The following is a 23,010-nucleotide window of genomic DNA, read 5'->3' on the forward strand; positions in this document are numbered from 1 at the left end:
GAGTCTGAGGAGGCCGTTTTCGCCCTCCCCCCCCCAAGGTCCTCCGGAGGCCGAAAACAGCCCATTTGCCAACTTCCGGTCCCACTGGAAGTTGGCAAAAGGGCTGTTTCTGGCCTCCAGAGGGATGGGGAAGGCCGTTTTCGCCCTCCCCAGACTCCTAGAGAGACTCTGGAGGCTGGGGACAGCAAAAAAACAGGCCTTCCGGTCACACCGGAAGTTGGCAAATGGACCGTTTCTGGCCTCTGGAGGGCCTCCGGGGGTGGGGAGGCCATTTTCCCCCTCCCCAGACTCCTAGAGAGGCTCTGGAGCCAGGTGAGAAAAACAGGCCTACCGGGCCATCGCGTGCCAGATGCGGGAGGGAGTGGGGGGGGTGTCTCGCATATATGCGCAGGGCCGGGGCACATTAAATTATGGGTGTGGGCATACACACGCGCAACCCTCTCCCACCTCCTGGCACGCGATGGCAAAAAGGTTAGCCATCACTGTCCTACACCATTCCAGACAAATGGCTGTCCAATGTCTTCTCAAAAACCTTTGGTGATGGAGCACCCACAACTTCTGGAGGTAAGCTGTTCCACTGATGAAACTGTTCACACTGACAGGAAATTTCTCCCCAATTCTACGTTGGATTTCTCTTTGGATAAGCTTCCATCCATTATTTCTTGTTCTGCTCCCCCCTCAAGTGCTTTGGAAAATAGATCGACCTCCCCTTTTCTTTGTCAAATATTGAAAGACTGCTATCATGTCACCCTTAGTCCTTCTTTTCATTAAAGGTAAAGGTTCCCCTCGCACATATCTGCTAGTTGTTCCCAACTCTAGGGGGCGGTGTTCATCTCCGTTTCAAAGCCGAAGAGTCAGCGCTGTCCGAAGACGTCTCCGTGGTCATGTGGCCGGCATGACTCCACGCCACAGGCACATGGAACACTATTACCTTCCCACCAAAGGTGGTCCCTCTTTTTCTACTTGCATTTTTTAACGTGCTTTCGAACTGCTAGGTTGGCAGAAGCTGGGACAAGTCACGGGAGCTCACCCCGTTACGCGGCACTAGGGATTCGAACCGCTGAACTGCCGACCTTTCGATCGACAAGCTCAGCGTCTTAGCCGCTGAGCCACCACGTCCCTTCATTAGACATACCCAGTTCCCACAACCATTCGTCGTATGCTTAGCCTCCAGTCCCCTAATCAACTTTGCTGCTTTTCTCTGAACTCTTTCTAAAGTTTCAACTTTTTTGTGGCATGGTGAGCAGAACTGGATGCAATATTCCAAGTGTGGTTTTTTTATCAAGGCATCATAAAATGGTACCAACACTTTGATTGTATCCCTCTTTTGATGCAGCCTAGGACTGTGTATCCTTCATGGACTTTATAAAAAGCAGAGAAAAAGGAAAAAAACTTATGGACGGAGGATGGTAATAATGTTCTTTCTGCATAAATGTTATTTAAAAGCATCTAGAAATTATTGCAATGTAGTAGCTGCCAAGGAAGCTAGCTGTGAAACTGGTGGCATATAAAAGCTTTTCCAGAAATAAACAAACACATTGGATGCAGAAGATGAAGTCTGGACAGGAGGAAAAAAGAAAGAGAGACAGCAGATGGAGCTGTTAGGTAATTTAAATCTCTTTTATTCCATGTTTTCACCTTATCAGAGTTTGCCAGACTTTAGAGTTAGAGCATCAGAAAACTCCAGGCTCTGGAGGCTGGGGACAGCAAAAAACGTCACTTCCTGTCCCACCAGGAGTCGAGAAATGGGCCCTTCCAGGCCTCCGGAGGGCCTCCAAGGGAATGGGAAAGGCTATTTTCACCCTTCCCAGATGCATAGAGAGGATCTGGAGCCAGGTAAGAAAGAAAAATGGGCCTATCAGCCATCGCGTGCCAGAAGCGGCAGGTGGGGAGTTTGCGCGCATATGCGCAGGGGGACACATAGAATTATGGGTGTGGGCACGCGCACGCGTGAACTTCCCCCACCCACCCCTCTCCTGGCACGCGATGGCAAAAAGGTTAGCCATCACTGGCATAGCTGATAATGATCATACATATTCTAATGTATCTTCCAGACCGTAAAGGAACGTCAAACCAATACAGATAGTCCTCAGGTTACGACCACAACTGAGCCCAAAATTTACGTTTACTAAGTGAGAAATTTGTTAGGTGAGTTTCGCTCGTATTTTACAACTTCTTCTTGCCACTTTTGTGAAGTGAATCGCTGGAGTTGTTAAATTACTTGTTTCCCCCAAAAATAAGACCTACCCCAAAAAATAAGACCTAGTCTGGGGTTTTTAAAGCATGCGCCTAATATAAGCCCTACCCCAAAAATAAGCCCTAGTGCTTATTTTGGTGCCCCCCCCTAAAATAAAAGACCGGGTCTTATTTTTGGGGAAACACGTAGTAACATGGTTGTTAAGTGAATCAGGTTTCCACTGACTTGGCTTATAACAAGGTCGTAAAAAAGGTGATCATGTGACCCCTGGGACACTGCAACGGTTGCAAATGTGAGTTAGCTGAAGGGAAAGGGAAGGAAAGGAAAGGAAAGAGAAGGGAAAAGAAGGGAACAGAAGGAAAGAAAAGTGGAAGGAAAGGAAAGGGAAGGGAAGGGAAAGGAAAAGGAAGGAAAGGGAAGGAAATGGAAGAGAAGGGAAAGGAAAGGAAAAGGAAGGAAAGGAAAGGGGAGGAAAGGGGAGGGGAGGGGAGAAAAAGAAAGGGGAAGGGAAGGGAAGGGAAGGGGAAGGAAATGAAATGAAAGGGAAGGGAAGGAGAAGGGAGGCAAGGAAAGGAAAGGGGAAGGAAACGGAAGGGAAGGGGAGGGGAGGGGAGGGGAGGAAAGGAAAGGGGAAGGAAACGGAAGGGAAGGGAAGGGAAAGGAAGGGAAGGGAAGGAAATGGAAGGGAAGGAGAGGGGAGGGGAGGAAAGAAAAGGGAAAGGAAAAGGAAAGGGAGAAACCGCTCTAAAAATGACTTTCCCCTTCACATAATCAAGAAACTAGCTTCTTAATACAGTGATTCGTGGCCTCTTTGATCTTTCCTCCAGGTGCTCAGGAAAGAGCAACCGGTTTTAACAGCCCAATAACAACTCAAACAAAAATAGCAGTTTCAAAACAGAACAAAACAAAAAAAGCAGAAGTGGAAAGGGAGTGAAAGCTGAAGTGCACAGCTCTGTGGGCAATATTCATCCCAGCTAGGAAGGCAGTAGCACCAGATGGCAAAAACTAGCTTCATTAACCCCCATGGAAAAAAAAACACAGGTTTGCAGGAGTCAGCCAAAAACCCGAAAGAAAATTATCCTTCTAGATTAGGGGGAAAAAAACAAAACACAATTTATTTACTTCTTTACAAAAGATACAAGTACTCCACCACTTACCATCATTCATTTAGTTACCCATTCAAAGTTACAACGGCACTGAAAAGTGACTTATGACCATTTTCCCCACTTATGACCATTGCAGCATCTCCACGATCACGTAATTTACATTCGGATGCTTGATAACTGACTCGTATTTATGACGGTTGCAGTGTTCCGGGGTCATTTTGTGACCTCCTGACAAGCAAAGTCAACCGAGAAGCCAGATTCATTCAACAACCGTGTCACTAAATACATGTTAGTAACGTGCAGTTGAGCTGCCTGATGGTCAGAGCCTTTTTTTAAAAAAAAACTTTTAAAAACATTTTTTCTACAACCTATTCGGCAGAGTTGGCAGCAGAGTCGGACAGTGAGAAGGCTGGGGAGGAACATGGGCCAGTCCTGGAGTCTGGGGAAGGCTCTGATGAGGGCTCTGCGTCGGAGGCAGAGATGGGGCCAGGGCCATCTGGGAGTTATGTGCTGACTCCGGAGCCTCCAGTGTTTGACATCAGAGAGGCAGAGGAACAGGGAGAGCCTGTTCCTAGTGCGCGCATGCACAGAGCTGCCAGAAGGCAAGAACAGTTAAGACAAAAGGGGTGACTCGGGAGTAAGGCTTGGAGATGATTAGCCCCTCCCATAAGACATAAAGGAGGAGCAAAGGCACCTGAGCCTTTGTAGGAAGCAACGTTGTTGATGCTGGCCAGTTTGTATTCTGAAGCTCTGTTTTGACTCTGTGCTTCATGTGTCCTTGCAAAGCTAATTGCCAATTAGGTCTTTGGCAGCATGTCAAGGGAGATAAAGGTGGGTGCTTATCAGCCTTATCCCAAAGGACTGTGGCAGACATCTGTCGGACTCTTTACAAACAGGCTCAGGCTCAACCCATCCAAGACTGAGTGGCTGTGGTTTCCGACGTCCCGATATAGTCAGCTGGTGCCAACCCTGACTATTGGGGGTGAATCATTGGCCCCCACGGAAAGGGCTCGCAACTTGGGTGTCCTCCTGGACTCACGGCTGTCTTTAGAAGAGCACTTGACGGCCGTGACCGGGAAAATTTTTCATCAGGTTCACCTGATCCGCCAGTTGCGTCCCTTTCTAGATCGGGACTCCCTACGCACAGTCACTCATGCCCTCGTCACCTCTCGTCTGGACTATTGTAATGCTCTCTACATGGGGCTCCCCTTGAGTTGCACTCGGAGGCTCCAACTGGCGCAGAGTGCGGCCGCGCGGGTGGTTATGGGAGCGGCGTGGCGTTCCCATGTAACACCTCTCCTGCGCGAGCTGCACTGGCTCCCGGTGGTCTTCCGGGTGCACTTCAAGGTTTTGGTTATCATCTTTAGAGCGCTCCATGGCTTACGACCTGGTTATCTACGGGACCGCCTGCTACCACCAATAGCCTCCCACCGGCCAGTACGCACCCATAGAGAGGGGCTCCTCTGGGTGCCGTCGGCCAAACAATGTTGACTGGCAGCCCCTAGGGGGAGAGCCTTCTCTGTGGGGGCACTACGATCTGGAACGAGCTCCCCCCCGGATATACGGAGGATCCCGGATCTGCGCACCTTCCATCGCGCGCTCAAGACTTTCTTATTTTATCAAGCTGGCCTGGCCTAAATCTTCTCCCCTTTTAAATGTAAATTTTAATTTGTTTTTAAATTATGGGGTATTTTAAATTGTGTCTCAGCCAAATTATTTAATTCGTTTTTATTCTATTTTAAATTTTTGTATTTATGTGTTTTATTCTGTGGCTGTTCACTGCCCTGAGTCCTTCGGGAGTAGGGCGGTATAGAAATCCAATAAAATAAATAAATAAATAAATAAACTCTTGGTGATTCAGCATGGGCTATGAATAAACAGAATTCACAGCCGTTGAAATAAAAAGAGGGTTTTGGGGACTAATTGTGTGCTTCTTACTGTATCAGGAAGCCTAGGTCAGAACACAAACGAGCTCTTGTGTGTTGTTGCCGTCGTTGTTTTTCTGGGTTCCCACTTTTTCCGTAGTCACTTCCGTTCTACTACGTCCAAAAAAAATCCCTCAGTCTCCTTTTTCCCCAAACAGGAACATCGGATCAGCTAAGCAAGTCAGCATTTGAGATATAAAGTCGTCGAGCTTCGTGGCTTGTTTTTAACGTCATATAGACATTTCCACCTTCAGAAACACCCCCAGGGAAATTTCAGTCTGAACGAAATTATGCATATCCCTAATATTGACAGCTATCAACCCAAGTTCATCCTGAGCACATCACTTCCTGCTAAAGGCTGCCCAGCTTCCAGGCTGGAAATTCACAATGCAGACAGTCTGACGGGAATAGCCAATATCCCCTTCCTCTTTTTACCTTTTTTTTTTTTTTGAAGTTAAATTACAGAACTCCAAAAAAGGGTTTCTATTTTTACAAAAACAGACACAAAAAAACAAAGACATTTAAAAAGTGCATTTTAAAAAATCCCCTTCCTCAATACTGAACTCTTAAACTTAATTTACTGAACTTCTTATTTAACTTAAGCCTTCTAAATCTGTTAGTCTGTTCTGTTCTATTCCTATGTCTTAATTCCCCAATGAAAGGAATATTTTTTTCCCCTAAAATATTCTAAAAGAATAATTCTGTTCCACAATTTCTAGAGGCAAGCTATTCCATTGATTTAACTGTTGTCTCTGTCAGGATATTTCTTCTTAGTTCTAGGTTAGATCTTTCTTTAATGATCTTCCTACCTGCTATTTCTTGTCCTGTCCTTTTCTGCTTTGGAGAAGTCTAACCTCTCTGCGAGAGCTCCTCAAGTACCAGTAGACCGCTATGATATCATCCATAATCCTTCTCTTCATAAGGCTAGACATTCATAGCTCTCTCAATTGTATTCATCATACAATTCAGCTTCCAACCCCTAATTATCTTTCTTGCTCTTCTCTTCTCCTCTCTTCCCTTTCTCTTCCCTTCCCATCCTCTTCTCTTCTCTTCTCCTCTTCCCATCTCTTTGTCGTCTTCTCTTCTCTTCCCATCCCTTCCTCTTCTCTTCCTATCCCTTTCTCTCATCTCTTCTCATCTCTTCACTTCCCATCCCTTTGTCGTCTTCTCTTCTCTTCCCATCCCTTCCTCTTCTCTTCCTATCCCTTTCTCTTCTCATCTCATCGCTTCTCATGTCTTCACTTCCCATCCCTCTTCTCTTCCTCTCTTCTCATCCCTTTCTCTCTTCTCTTCTCTTCCCACCCTTCTCATCTCGTCTTCTCTTTTCATCCCGTTGTCTTCTCTTCTCATCCCTTCCTCTTCTCTTCCCATCCTTCTTTTCCCTTCTCATCTCATCCTCTCTTATCTTATCTTCCCACCCATTTCTCTTCTCTTCCCATCCCTTTCTCTTCTCATCTCTTCTCTTCCTTTCTCATCCCTTCCTCTTCTTTTGTCTTCTCCTTCTCTTTTCTTTTCTCTTCCCTTCCCTTCCCATCCCTTTTCTTCTCTTCCCATCCCTTTCTTTTCTCTTCCCTTCCCATTCCTTTTCTTCTCTTCTCTTCCCTTCCCATCCTTCTCTCTTCTCTTCTCTTCTCTTCCCACCCCTTTGTCTTGTCTTCTCATCTTCTCCTTCTCTCTTCTTTTCTCTTCCCATCCCTTCCTCTTCTCTTCCTGTTCCCTTCTCTTTCTAGGGTCCCAACTTCTTTTATGTTTTGTGGTGACCAAAACTGGATGCAGTATTCCAAGTGTGGCCTCACCTGTGCAGTATATCTTTCTCATACCCATGGACTTCTTCTAAAATGGTTTTCTTCACTATTCCCCAATTGCCTCCCTCCGGCATCACATACAATATTCTATTCTCCCTTACTTCTTTGTCATTGCGACGCCCTACCCAACCTGCCACTATGACGCCAACGACACTGCAATTGTCCTGGTGGCCTACATGCTCCTCCTTGAGGATAAGTGTCTAGTAGTAATTACATGAGTATTCATCAGAGTAGGCGGACCGCATATATCTCGTAGGAATAACCTTACAGCACACCACCTTTCTTATATAAGTGGAGTTAAGTGGCCAGTTTTAAGTTTCTGGGTGTTATCCTAAAAGAGGACCTGACCTGGGGCACTCACATTGCAGCACTGGTCAAAAGGGCCCAGCAGAGATTATACTACCTGAGACTTCTCAGGAAAGAACAACTGAATGAGAAACTGCTGGTGACCTTCTACCACTGCACCATAAAGAGTATTTTAACTTATTGCACCTGTGTATGGTTTGCCAATTGCACAGTGGCAGATAGGACAGAGCTCCAGAGGGTCAATGTCATTGCCCAGAGGATCATTGGTTGCCCTCTCCCCTCCTTGGAAGAGCTTTATAGTTCCCACTAAGAAAGTTCAAAACATTCTTAAAAATCCATCTCATCCTGGGCACCCTTTTTTTTTTTTTGAACTATTACCACCTGGCAGACGGTACAGGATCACAAAAACAAGGACAAATAGGCTGAAAAACAGCTTCTATCCCAGGGCAGTAACTATATTGAATTCTACTGTATAGTGCAATATCAATGAAATATCAGGGGTTTTCAATTCAATTGTATAGAATGTGAAGGATGTGTGTTTGTGTTTTATTATTATAACTATAATGTACACTGCAGCCCTCTGGAGGCTGGCCTGTTTCTCGCCCTCCCCGAGCCTCCGTGCATGCCCTGCACTTACCTGCATCCAAAACGGGCCGTGTGGGGTCTCCTAGGAGGGGGGGGGCGGGGCCAGCCAGGAATGGGATTTGTGGGTTCTCCGAACTGCACAGAAACTTAGCTAAAGGTTCTCCCGAACCCCAGCAGCCTACCTCTGCATCAAACCAACCTTGAAGACAACGGAAAACCGTTCTCTTGCCAGACATTTGGTGCCACAATGCCCAACTATTTTTAACCGCCAGCTCTTTCATCCTGATGGGCTGATGTACTAAGGGATGTCTCTTAATGACATCCTGATGCAAGCTTCCTCTTCTTTTGAGTCACTCTCGGATTTTAAGTGCAAATGCAGACTTCCCTACAGACAGATGTTGCCGGAAGATTGCTTCCACGCAGCTCAGTTCAGACACGGAACAAAAGAGTTCAATCCATGGTCTTTTATGTAGATCATCATATCTTGCCCCTCGTTACAGTTTCTTGCCTTAAGGCTGGAAAACATCACAAAACTTGCCTTCACTTCGATTGGGGCTTGGCAATATTAAACTTTATAAAGATGCATATTACATACAGTAGTGGCCAAAATTGTGGAAAAGTGTATTTTGGGGAAAGTGTTTTTTTTTTTTAATTTTCAAAAAAAACTTTATTAAAATTTAAAATATTAAAATACAAATACATCTGTAACAAAAATACATCCATTATAGCCAGGGTGGATTTGATTTAAATCGAGTTGATTTAAATCACAATTTAAATCATGATTTAAATCACTAGTAAAAAGTTTTGATTTAAATCATAATTTTTAAAGAGCAACTGTCATCTCTGCTACTCCTTTGACCCACTGTTGACTCACCGATAGTCCCAGTGTTGCAGAATATACAGCCTCATGCTACATAACTAAGCTCCATTTCATGCTGAATAAACTAAATTATTTATGTATCTTAAATAGAAAACTATCTTACGATAGATTTTTACCCCAAAAGTTTTTTATTAAAATAAATTCAATAAAAATAAATAAAAAATCCAATTTAAATAAAAAAAAATCCAATTTAAATAAAAAAATTCTGATTTTTTTGATTTTTTTAAAAAAATCATTGATTTTTATCCACCGATTATAGCTGTACAATTCAACGTCATTCTAACAGTACACAACTCTTAACTCTCTTCATATATTCTCAGATATTCCCTCCTGATCAAATATATGTAAACACAATTTATGTCTTATTTTGATCTATATATTTTCTATTTTTATTTTCTATCCATTGATACCAGTTTTCCCAAGTTGAGTAATATTGAGTAGAAACGTGTATTTTCTAAAACTAGCTAATCACAGCACTTTTTTTAAGAGTAGTACCATAAAATTATATATCAATGGAAAGATAATTTAATCAAGAATGTAACGCAGTAACTTTTATGAAGGATTTGCTATTAGAATAGCAGTTACAGTATAAAGAAGAAAAGTAAAACACATAGAAAAAACGAGATATGCAAAAATGATCACCATAGAAAAACGAGCTATACAAAAATGATCACGTCAGTTAATACTTAGTTGGGTAAACTTTAGCATGAATGACGGCCTTACAACGTCTTCCCATGGAGTGAACCAAGTCTTTTAATTCTGCAGCTGTTCTCATGTGAAACCAAGATTGAAGGATTGCTTCTATGAACTGAGTTTTATTGCTGGGTCGCTTCTGATTAACAAGTTTCTTTAGTCGGCTCCATAGATTTTCAATTGGGTTAAGGTCTGGACTATTCCCAGGCTATTCCAGCAGTGGAATAGGATTATCTTGAAACTCCCCCCAAAATAGTGGTGTTATTAGCCATCAAGTCTCAAAAATACACTTTTCCCAAAAGGTTTCCACAGTTTTGGCCACTGCTGTAGATGGTACAGGTAAATCCTCATCTTACAACAGTTTGTTTAGTCACCGTTCGAAGTTACAACCGCACTGCAAAAAGGGACTTATGACCGTTTTTCACTCTTCTGACCATAGCATCAGCCTTTTCCTGCTGCTGTTGTTCTTCTTTTAACCAATAGAAAAGAATGTATTAACACCACATAGAAAAGAATGTATTAACACCAGACAAACAATCAAGCAGAAACCAATTCTTTAATCAAGGAACTACCCTGAAGATAACAATCAAGCAAGCTGAAGACAATATCCTTGTCAGGGAATGATCAAAGAAAAAAAAAATCACAACCCCACCAACACCGGCAGGGCAAGCTACTGTGTATGTACAAGCAGTCCTCCACTTACAACAGTTCATTTAGTGACCGTTCGAAGTTACAACGGTGCTGAAAAAAAGTGATTTATGACTGTTTTTCACATTTATGACCGTTGCAGCAACCTCCGTGGTCACCTGATTTAAATTCAGAGGCTTGACAACTGGTTCATATTTATGACGGTTGTGCAACCATCTTTTGTGACCTTCTGAACGAGCAACGTCAATGGGGAAGTCAAATTCACTGAACGACCACTGTTACTAATTTGACAACTGCAGTTGATTCACTTAACAAATGTGTCGGGAAAAGTCATCAAATGGGAAAAAAAGACCTCAAATTTTCTTGCTTAGCCACATAAATTCTCTGGTTCAATTGCAGTCATAAGGTGAGGACTACCTAGTACTGCAATATAGGAGCCGCTAACGCCGTCTTTAGCAATGCCATTATTGCTACAATTTTTGATAGTTTGGGCAAAAGACGCTTGTCACAATAAGCGAAGGCTTCCGTTATCGTGGAAGAACTGTTCCAAAACTCATCCAACTTCCTTTTAATAATACCTTTAAGATCATCAAACATCCACATCTCCTCACTCAGGGACAGGATGCCATGATGGTGAATTTATGGCACGCGTGCCGGAAGTGGCACGCAGAGCCATTTCTCCGGGCACGCGAGCCCTCGCCCGTTGCTCTTCCGGATTCTGGCACGCCAACCAGCTGGTCTTCACGCACGCAGGAGTGCCGGAAACCGGAAGAGCAGCCGCCTGGCACGCATTCTCACGCTGGGCGGCTGCTCATCCAGTTTCTGGCGCACAGATGCGCACCTGTCACTGGTCTTCCAATTTCTGGCACCCATGCACACATGAAGACCAGCTGGCTGGGGAGCATGCGCGTGCCGGAAACCGGAAGAGCAGCCGTTTGGCATGAGAATGCACACCAGGCAACTGCTTTTCCAGTTTCCGGCATGCGCGCGTGCTCCCGTTTCAGAACTGAGTGCCGAAAAGGTTCACCAACAGTGCGATAGGGGGACAAAAATGGTAAATCCACTCTTAACATCTGGCCGAATGTGCAACGAACCATAAACCCCAGCATCTATTCAGTTCTGCTAAAAGCTCCTCTAACTTTAGTGCTTTCTCTGCAAAGTTTCTGGCACATATCCGAACGTCCTGGGTCAACAGAAGAGTTCTCGAAAGAACAAACATTTCTGCCTTTTGAAGGATCACCGTATTTACAAAGCACACTGAATAAAACAATAAGACAATTTAAAACAGCTTCCAAACACTGTGGTTACAAGATGCTTTATGAATATTTCGGTTTTTCCAGTTCATACCTCTTGATACAAGAAGTACGTATCAAGTATGTTGAATTTATTCAAGGATGTGATGTAGAACCAGCACCCAAGAGCTCCAGGGAATGAAAAGACTGTTTTCATAAAACTTTTCAACTGACAAAACTTTTTTTCAAACTTTGCAGACCTCTAGCGAATCAGATTTTAAAGTAGAAGTAGAAGTAGAAGTAGAAGTAGAAGTTCCATATTTCCCTGAAAATAATATGGGATCTTATATTAATTTTTGCTCCAAAAGACACATTAGGGCTTATTTTCTGGCTAGGTCTTATTTTGAGGGAAATACAATACTAAATGCATCCGTCTGGCTGACAATCTTAACCGGGGCTTATTTTTGGGGTAGGGCTTATATTATGAGCATCCTGAAAAATCATGTTAGGATTTATTTTCTGGTTGGGTCCTATTTTCGGGGAAATAGGGTAGAAGTACCCTGTTTCCCCGAAAATAAGACATCCCATGATAATAAGCCCAATCGGGCTTTTGCGCGCATGCGCTAAAATAAGACTCTCCCCCGAAAATAAGCCCTCCCTGAAAATATTTAAACACAGAGCTGGAAATCAGGTAAGATGGCAAGAGGAGCCCGTCTTGCTCCACGCGCCCCAAAATAATAAGACCCCCAAAATTAAGGCCAAGCGCTTATTTTGGGTTCAAAAAATATAAGACAGAGTCTTATTTTCGGGGAAACACAGTAGAAGTAGAAGAGTAGAAGTAGAAGAGTAGAGTAGAGTAGAAGTATGAAGAATAAAATGGAATGGAATGAAACAGAATGGAACGAAATGGAATGGAACAGAGCTGGAAGGGACCTTGGAGGTCTTCTAGTCGAGCCCACTGCTCAAGCAGGAAAACCTATACCAGTGACGGCTAACCTTTTTGCCGTCGTGTGCCAAAAGCGGGGGGGGAGCACGGGGGATTTGCGCATGCCTGTGCTCATACCCATAATTCAGTGCGCCCCACACATGCGCAGGTAACCCTCCCTCTGCGCTCCCCCACCTTTTGGCACGCGATGGCATGGTGGGCATGGTAGGCCTGTTTTTCACCCTCCCCAGGCGCCAGAGGCTTTCTTGGAGCCTCGGGAGGGCAAAAATGGCTCCCCCCAACACCGAGGCCCTCTGGAGGCAGGAAACGGCCTGTTTCCTGACTTCTAGTGGACCCGGAAAGCCCTAACCCTAACCTGTTTTTTCCCTCCCCAGGCTCCAGAGGCTTTCTAGGAGCCTGGGGAGGGTGAAAACTATCTTCCCCAACCCTCCTCCGGAGGCACTCCGGAGGCTGGAAACAGCCCATTTCCTGACTTCCGGTGGGCCCGGAAGGGCCGAAAATCAGGTGGCTGGTACGTGCATGCGTGTTGGAGCTGAGCTAGGCAACGCTCACGTGCCCACAGATATGGCTCCATGTGCCACCTGTGGCACGCGTGCCATAGGTTCGCCATCACAGACCTATATCATTTCGGACAGATACCATTTCAAGTACCGTTTCAGAACCTATACCGTTTTAGACAGACATTTTGAAACAGATGAATTCAGACATTTTTCAAAAAAACTAAAACATGAATTTGTTTATCACTGTTACAGCTAACGTGGAAAATTAACCAGAAAAGTTGTTACCAAAAAAAAAAAAAAAAAATTGCACTACAGTCCTCGCTTAATGACCATTTCAAGTTACAACAGATACCCACCCAAAAGAAGCTACTTAGACCCAGTTCTGGAGTTCTGATGGCGGAAACCTGATTGCATTTTTGATGCTTGGCAATTGGTGCATCTTTATGGCCAGTTGCAATATTCTGTGGCCACATGACCTATTTATGACATTTTTGCCTTCCAACTCCGTTATTCTGTTACTGAAACTACTCCATACCTTTCCCCCACTAATTGTTTTATTTTTGTTAACTGCCGAGAGTTTGTAGGTGTGTTTGGGCTAAGACAGAGTGAAACCACTCTTTGAAGAGCCTTGGTGGTGCAACAGACTAAAGTGCTGTTAAAGTAGCACTTAGCTGCCAGCTGCCTGCAATTACTGCGAGTTCAAATCTCACCAGGCTCAAGGTTGACTTCCATCCTTCCGAGGTAGGTAAAATGAGGACCCAGATTGTGGGGGCAATAAACTGACTTTGTATAAAAAAAGAACACCGCTTAGGGGGGGCCGAAAGCCCTACTAAGCAGGTATATACAAAAGTATGAAGGCTATTGCTTAACGCATTGTAAGTCTCCCTGAGTCTCCAGAGAAGGGCGGCATATAAATTGAACCAATAAATAAATAAATAAATAAACCAAGAGGAGTAGGAAGATCAGAAGACGATTACTGTAATGGCCGAAGATTTATTTCAATAATTAATCACACAAAATATCACGACCAACATTATTTTTTAGGTAGTCCAGAGGAAACCTGGAGTCTTCAGAGAGGGGCAGCATACAAATTGAATTAATAAATTGAATTAATAAACCTACAAAAATAAATGGGATGGCTGGTTTATTAAACAGATAAACATCTCACTTTGCCCTGCGGAGCGCGAAGTGGCATCGTACTTCGTCCAACACTGGATTTTATTTTGTACGATTCCAAAATAAAAAAATGTTTTTTTGGCCAAAATTGAGCAGATGAGGATTATGACTTAAGGTTCTTCACTTTCATGGTATCATTAGTCCTGACTCTTTGTTTAATGATGATTCAAAGTTTCTGCGGCCTTGGAAAAAGACTCATGTTGTGGCCCGCCAGCAGCCAGCGGATCTGGCAGCAGATTCGGACAGTGAGGAGGTTGGGGAGGAAGATGGGCCACTCCTGGAGTCTGGGGAAGGCTCTGACGTGGGTTCTGCGTCGGAGACAGAGAGAGGGCTAGGACCGTATGCCAGTTATCAGCTGCCTTCAGAGTCAGACATCAGCGAGGCAGACGAATAGCTGGAGCCTGTTCCCAGTGTGCGCATGTGCAGAGTTGCCAGGCGAAGGGAACAGCTAAGGAACAAGGGTCGACTCAGGAGTAAAGCCACAGGTGGATGATGAATGGCCCCTCCCAGAGGGAATAAAAGAGGAGCGACAGGGGAGTGGAGTTTGCAGGAGACAATTAGTTCGCTTAATTGGTTCGGGACTCCTTGCCAAGTTTTGAAGATATCGGCCTGGCAGCTCTCCAAGCCAGATAAAGTCTGTGACTGTAAATTCACCCTTGGAAGACTTTGCTGGATGTGACTCAGAGGTGGGTTTCAGCAGGTTCTGACCAGTTCTGGTAGCGGAAATTTTGAGTAGTTCGGAGAACCGGTAGTAAAAATTCTGACTGGCCCCACCCCCATCTATTCTCTGTCTCCCAAGTCCCAGCTGATCGGGAGGAAATGGGGATTTTGCAGTAACCTTCCCTTGGATTGGTGAGGGAATGGAGATTTTACAGTATCCTTCCCCTGGAGTGGGGTGGGAATGGAGATTTTACAATATCCTTCCCCTGCCACGCTCACAAGCCACACCCACCAAGCCATGCCATGCCATGCCAAGCCACGTCCACAGAACCGGTAGTAAAAAAATTTGAAACCCACCACTTATGTGAATGAGAAGAATTCACAGTAACTTAATAAAAAGGGTTTTTTGTCCGGACAAGGAGTTTGCTTTACACTCTTGGGAAACCTCGGTCAGAACAACTCACGACCTGTCCTTACGAAGTTACGATAGTCCAGGGGTGGGTTCTAAATTTTTTTACTACCGGTTCTGTGGGCGTGGCTTATTTTATGGGCGTGGTTTGAGGGTCATGTGACAATTCTTTAGGATTTAGCAGAGGTACTGGTCTACCAGGCTTTTAACTGCTTGCAGAGCTGTACCGGTCTAACCATTTGTTCTTGGAGCATTCCGGTCTACCCATTTGTTTTTGGAGGCACCGGTCTACCACCACACTGCCTTTTAACACTGATCAGCTGTAGGGCGGCCCTTTGAAGCCTTGAGGCAAGAGTTTAAACAGTTTTTTTCCTTCCAGCCGATCAGCTGAGATTCGTGAGGCAGCAAATAGATTGGGGACGGGGCCAAATAAAAGATAAGAATAACGCAGGGGGGAGGGCGGGAGGGCCCAGTTCCCGAACAAAGAGAACCGATTCGGTGATGTCATATCATCACAGCTACTGGCTCGGCCGAACCGGGCCGAACCGGGAGGAACCCACTACTGCGATAGTCACAACACACCCACATAGTCACATCATCACAATTCAGGCAGCAGGCTCGCATTTACAATGTTTGTAGCATTTTGCATTCACACAGAGTCTAATGGAAAGCCGGAGTCCTTTAACAACAAGGTTACTAGGCGATTTACTTCACCTCAGTAAAAATGGTGATTAAATCGGGTTCATTCACGTGATCACTTGCTTAATGATTGCCCTGCTTAGCAACCGAACATCCGGTCCCAATATGGGTCGTAAGCCAAGGACTACCTATAAGATGCTGATGCAGTGAACTATGAACTCAATTTCACAGAACATGGCTCAGTTGTTAAGTGAATCACTGCAGTTGTTAAATGAGTAACACAGTTGTTAAGTGAACCTGGCTTCCCCAGTGACTGTTCAGAACGACCCAGGACACTGCAACCGTCATAAGTACATGCCAGTTTTCAAGTGTCCCAATTTTGATCACATGATCATGGGGATGCTGCAACAGTCGTAAGTGTGAAAAGCGGTCATTTAAATCCCTTTTTTCCAGTGTCGTTGTAACTTTGAATGACCACTAAATGAACTGTTGTAAGTTGAGGATTACCTGTAATAAATTCAGCAAAGTTGCTTGTATACTTAACAACCATTGCAGCATGGTTATTAACTTAACAAATGCAATGATTCACTTTAACAACTGTGGCAAGAAAAGTCGTAAAATGGGCCAAAAAAACTCACCTAACCAATGTTTCACTTAGCAACATGAATGTTGGGCTCAATTATGGTCATAACTCGAGGACTACCTGTAACTGATGCCATACTTTGTAAATCTTCTGGGAGTTGACGTCCCCAACATCTTAACCTTGCCAATGTTTGAAAGCCACTGATCCACCGGTGGAATTCAACTTTTTTTACTACTGGTTCTGTGAGTGTGGCTTGGTGGGCGTGGTATGGCTTGGTGGGCGTGGCAGGGGAAAGATACTGCAAAATCCCCATTCCCTCCCCACTCCTGGGGGAAGGATATTGCAAAATCTCCATTCCTACCTGGGGCCAGCCAGAGGTGGTATTTGCCGGTTCTCCAAACTACTCAAAATTTCCGCTACCGGTTCTCCAGAACCTGTCAGAACCTGCTGGATTTCACCCCTGTACTGATCTAAGAGAACCTCTTGGATAATGAAGAAATCCAGTGATCCTTCAGTAAAGAACCATCTAGCAAACCAGAGTTTCAGGAATGGTTCCACCTAAACCGCGTGGCCCAATGTTTAGTTTTGGGGTGTGGTGATGATCCCACATATTGTATAGGACTTCCGATCATTACGAAGGAGTGGCTGAAGATAGAAGCATGCAGAGTTTCACAAACAGTTGTGCAACATGGACACTGAGTAAGAATCAAGGTAAATCAAGCTTACTATTTGACTATCAAAGCTTCCCTAATTCCCCGTTCAGGGCAGTGTGGATTTTTTTTCTTCCCAGTATAGGAAAAAAGAGGGATTTTCATGAGCGGTAGACTTCCTGCTGGAACTTTTGAATTGTGTTTTTATTAGCAGTCTGCACATGCTGCATTTAGCTTACGGATCATGTGTGTTTTAAACAAAGTTATGACTAATTTGTCTTGTTTACCAAATAAGAGCACTGCTCTGTCAGTTCCCAATTTGGAGTTGGGGCCATTCTACAAAATAAATCTATTTATTCAATTTATGTAGCCACCCATCTAACTTGCATGCAACTCCGAACAGCAGGCACAAAATGGTGTGAATTGCCTTTCAGCACAAAGCTGACAATGTTCTCAAATTAATCTATGGTGCAACCCACCTGTAGATTAAATTACAATTTATTTTGGACTCATCTGTGTTGCTGCATTTGCTAAAAGGCAATGTTTATGTGGGTTCAAAAAAAATGAAATCAGGAGAACCTCCATTCTGTGGCTTTTGAAAAGAAGGAAGGAAGGAAGGAAGGAAGGAAGGAAGGAAGGAAGGAAGGAAGGAAGGAAGGAAGGAAGGAAGGAAGGAAGGAAGGACAGAGAGAGAGAGAGAGAGAAAGAGAGAGAGAGAAAGAAAGAGAAAGAAAGAAAGAGAGAAAGAGAAAGAGGAGGGAGAAAGAAAGAGAGAAAGAGAGAGGAGGAAGAAAGCAAAGAAAAGAAAAGGAAGGAAGGAAGGAAGAAAGAAAGAAAGAAAGGGAGGGAGGAAGGAAGCAAGCAAAGAAAATAAAAGGAAGAAGAGGAAGAAAGAAAAGAAAAGAAAAGGGAGGGAGGAAGGAAGGAAGAAAAAAGGGAGGAGGAAAGCAAATAAAATAAAAGGAAGGAAGGAAAGAAGGAAGGAAGGAAGGGAGGGAGGGAGGGAGGGAGGAAGAAAGCAACGAAAATAAAAGGAAGGAAGGAAGGAAGAGGAGGAAGAAAGCAAAGAAAAGAAAAGAAAAGGAAGGGAGAGAGGAAGAAAAGGGAGGAAGAAAGCAAAGAAATAAAAGGAAGGAAGGAAGGAAGGAAGGAAGGAAGGAAGGAAGGAAGGAAGGAAGGAAAAAAGAAAGAAAGAAAGAAAGAAAGAAAGAAAGAAAGAAAGAAAGAAAGAAAGAAAGAAAGAAAGAAAGAAATGTAGCTCTCACAGCTGACTGTGAGGCTGCTTCATAAATTCAACATGTGAAAAACAAGTTGTTACACACACAGGCTAAGATGAGGAGTCACACTACTTAAACACGTTCTAAAAATTCCTAGTTACTGTCTGATTATGAGGATATCTGTAGCCTGTTAAGATTTTCTGCAGAAAACCGAAAATCAACCCTTCGTCTGCCTGTAGAACCAGATCCTGGTGACACTTCCTTCTACACCCACTTCACTAACAACCTGCCCACACAGATTTTTTTCCCACTTCCACTCCAGTCATATAATCATAATTAAGCCATAATCTGAATACAGATTAATACAGTATTATCCAATCTCAGCAATTTTAAGATTGTGGATTTCAGTTCCAAGAATTTCCCGGCAAAAATGAACATTAAATTTTAGGCTGACCATACATACAAGTAGTCCTCAGTTTACAATCATTTGCTTAATGACCGTTCCAGTCCAGCGGGACTGGAAAAAAAGCGATTTATGACCAGTTTTCACACTTAACAACATCCCCATGGTCACGTGATCAAAATCTGGTTGCTTAGCAACTGGCATGTATTTATGATGGCTGCCCTGTCCCTGAGGTCACATGATCACCATTCGTAACCTTCTTGGGTGGTCTCCAACAAGCAAAGTCAATGGGGGGGAATCCAGATTTGTTTAATGTCGGCATGATTCGCTTAACAACTGCAGCAAAAAAAGATCTTAAAATGGAGCAAAACCCGCTTAACTATCTTGTAATACCGCGCTGTGGAGCGATGTCTAGGTGCTCTTACTATCTTACTGTCTTGCTTACCAACTGGAATTTTGGCCTTAATCATGGTCGTATGTCGAGGACTACCTCTCCCAAAAACTTTTTTTGGCCGACAGAATAAAAAGATGATCGAGAAAGATTAGGAAATTTACTATGGGGAAGAGGACAAAGAGGAAGATCCCCTAGAAATGATGGAATTGTTGGCGGGTGCCCTAGAAATGGGAAGGCATGAGACAGACATAGAGGCAGATGAAATATTTAGATTAAATATGAGTGATGCAAGGAGACATAAGGGCCCAAGGGAGGAGCATGTGAGATTAGTTAAAAAGTCAACAAGAGTTGAAATACTAACAATTTCTTTAACCGTTAAACAGTTAAAGAAATGATGATAATTTGGGCAAACAATTTCGGCTACTCTATTGAATTAGAATATTGGGAAAAACTGTGGGGAAAAAAACTACAAGCTGACAATGTTGGCAACATACAAAGAAAATATATATAAAATGTTTTATCGTTGGCATTTGCCCCCAGCCAGACTGGCAAAAATGTACCCAAGTAGACCAGCGGAATGCTGGAAGTGTAAAAGGAGGCAAGGAACATATTACCACATGTGGTGGCTATGCCCAGATGCAAGGAAATACTGGTCAAAGATAAGAAATTGGCTAGAGGAAATTACTAAACAAATAGATCTAATACCAGAACTATTCTTATTAGGTATATTAAGGGGAAATTATAGCAAAAAATCTCAGTATATCACATTATAAATAATAACAGCAGCTAGAATCATCTACGCACAATATTGGAAAAACGATAGTACTCCCTCTGATGAAATGGTGATAAAAAAAGTGTTAGAATGTGCGGAGATGGATAGGCTAACAATGGAAATAAAAGAAAGAGGTGAAATGGAATACTATCTGATTTGGGACACATGGTATAACTGGTTGGAGAATAGAAGTAAAGAATAAGAATGTAAAAGTAAATTAAGTTATGATAATAAACAGTAATACATAGAGGTATATAATTGCAATATTTATGCATTGTATAGAATAGATACATACAGAAAAGAAAAGGAAGAATAACAAAAATAATTTGTATTTATTTTATTTTATTTTAATTTTTTTATTTTTATATGCCGCCCTTCTCCGGAGACTCAGGGCGGCTTACAATGCGTTAAGCAATAGCCTTCATACTTTTGTATATTTTATACAAAGTCAGCTTATTGCCCCCACAAACCGGGTCCTTATTTTACCCACCTTAGAAAGGATGGAAGGCTGAGTTGACCTAGAGCCTGATGAGAATTGAACTCGCAGTAATTGCAGGCAGCTGGATGTTAAATGCTGCCTTAGTAGGAGGCATTAGCCTCCTACGCCACTCAGGCTCCTATGTACTTAGGAGATATACTGATATACCGGAACACTGTAAAGATCGAAGTTGTGATATAAAAAGAAGAAAACTCTTTAATAAAAACTATTTTTTTTAAAAAAAAAAGAGTTGAAATACTAAAAAGGGCAAGAGGTGATGGATACAGAATACTTTTTAATATGGGATTTGTTTTATTAATGATTAGAAAAAAGAGGTAGAAATTAGAAATTGGGAAAATACTATTATGTATACTGTCACATACTATATTACTATGACTATGTACACGTAAATATTACAAGTTGAAAGATTATTACTATGTGTACGTAAATATTAGTTATGAAAGCAAACGAACTGGAAATAGATCTATATAGGTCTCCCACCTAGCAGGAAGAGCTTGCTGGCTTCTAGAACGGAAAAAAGCCCAGAATCGAGTGGATGTGATTCTACTGAGCTGGGGCTGCAGAAAAACCTTGGTTACGTAGGGAAAACCTGGCTAGAGGAAAAACACATATAAACCCTACGAAGAAGTAAGAAAATAGAAAATATTAGTTATTATGTATAAGTAAACTGACCCAGACAATACACTGGTCACTAAGCACTTATGTATGTTAAAGTAAAATTATACACACACACACAAACATATATATTTACAATGGGATGATACCATAATTGCTGGAGCTTTCTTATAATGCTACCCACTGTCTTGAAGGGGAAAAAAACTGTAAATGGGGCAGGAAGTTCTTCATATCCGGACATCCTTAAGAAGTCAGATCTGCAGTGTGACCTGCAGATAAGTGCATAGAAATAAAATTTCACTGGGAATATGCAAACAACAACTTCCGTACTTTCCCAGCTACTCAAAGGCTATTGTTTTAACCCAGGGTGTGGGGGGTTTTTTTTTCTTCCAGTTTTGGTCACTTGGTGTGGCAATATCTGCCAGAGAAGCCTCGCTCACACCCTGGTAATCACTGGGTTAGATTACTGCAATGTGCTCTACATGGGGCTAACACTTGAAGACTATCTGGAAGCTACAGTTGGCACAGGTTGCAGTGGCACAGTTTTGGAGGTCTCTAGAGTGCCATGTATATATAACATACAACCTGCAATGGTTGATTTATACTCCTTGCAGACATAATGCAAAAGATCAGCTGAAGAAGCTTCTCGGAGGAGAAGTGAAGCGTCTTCAAAGAAAAAAACCACTTTTGGGACAAGGTGTTGGTTATGAACTTTAGAGTCGTTTATACCAAGGATTCAGGGCATTTGAGGAGCCATCTTGCCCCAATGGGATTAACCACTGTGGTCGTAAATCGAGAACTATTTGTACAATATGAGAAAGAGGTTTTTGGCCTCTGTGCGTCGAGTTTTCGGGTGGTTCCAGGCAGTGGGGATCGCCGCAGATCCCCGCCGCCTGGAACTGCACGAAAATGTGACGCGCGGAGGCCAAAAACGGGGCGTGCTGAAAACACGAGGCGTGGAGGCTGAAAATGCAATGCGTAGAGGTGGCGATTAGCGGCGATGTGCTGTGGCGATTCCCGCAGCCTGGAACGGGTCTAAAACAGAGCATTCAGAGGCCAAAAACACGACGCACAGAGGCCAAAAAACGGGCATGTGGAGGCTGAAAATGCGACACACTGAGGCCTTACCAGTGGTGAAATCCAATTTTTTTTTACTACCGGTTCTGTGGAGGTGGCTTCGTGGGCATGGCAGGGGAAGGAGACTGCAAAATCTCCATTCCCACCCCACTCCAGAGGAAGGATACTTCCAAATCTCCATTCCCACCCTGCTCCAGACGAAGGATACTGCAAAATCTCCATTCCCACCCTGCTCCAAAGGAAGGATACTGCAAAATCTCCATTCCCACCCCACTCTGGGGCCAGCCAGAGGTGGCATTTGCGCTAGCAAATCTCCAGAACCTGTCAGAACCTGCTGGATTTCAGCCCTGGGCCTTACTAGCCACCTGTGGACACACCGTGGACAGCCCACAACCCCGTTAGATGTCAAGGTCCTCTTCGAAAATGATGGGCAAAACATCAACACCCACTTCTTGCTTTCTTGGGGACCCAAGCGGCTTATGATACAGAAAGCAAAACATACAGATCTTTAGCGGTTGTAAAAGAGAGATTACACCGATACCAATAATTAAACAATATTTGTAGCTCAGCATTGAACTGTAGGATCCTTGGTGGTTTTCTTGTAGATGTTTCATTACCAAACTAGATAACGTCATCAGTGGACACTGAAGAAATTTACCTAGCTTGGTAATGAAACATTTGCAAGGAAACCACCCAGCTCAGAGAGCACCAAAGACCTCACTGGTTATACCAAGCACTGGTGGGTTCCAACCAGTATTGCCACCGGTTCTCTTCGTGCACACGCTTTGCGCGTGATCGCCGCGCGCCTGCTTGCTTTGCTTGCACACGCGCCGAACTTGCATTCCACGCAAGTGCATTAGATTTCTGCCCAGCTGAGGTGCAGCAATCCACTCTGCCATGCCTATCAGCTGGGCTAAAAAATGATAAAGGTAGGTATAATGCGTGGGCAGGAGGGCCCAGCTCACAGGCATAGAGAACTAGTTTTCCTGATGTCACATCACCACCACTACCAGTTTGCCCGAACCGGGCCAAACCGGGAGCAACCCACCACTGATACCAAGTAAAAAACGGAAAAGAAAGACTTTTACTGATA

At 43.6% G+C, this 23,010-nt stretch overlaps 1 protein-coding gene across 1 annotated transcript in view; it reads right to left on the bottom strand.

The window, feature by feature from the left end:
* The window catches only part of PRCP (prolylcarboxypeptidase), a 49,512-nt gene that overhangs the window by 19,694 nt on the left and 6,808 nt on the right, over window positions 1–23,010 (bottom strand). The gene's annotated exons all lie outside the window — the stretch shown is intronic.

This window comes from Pantherophis guttatus, chromosome 5, assembly GCF_059756535.1.
Source record: "Pantherophis guttatus breed Tessera chromosome 5, ASM5975653v1, whole genome shotgun sequence".
NCBI classification, from domain to species: Eukaryota; Metazoa; Chordata; class Lepidosauria; order Squamata; family Colubridae; genus Pantherophis; species Pantherophis guttatus.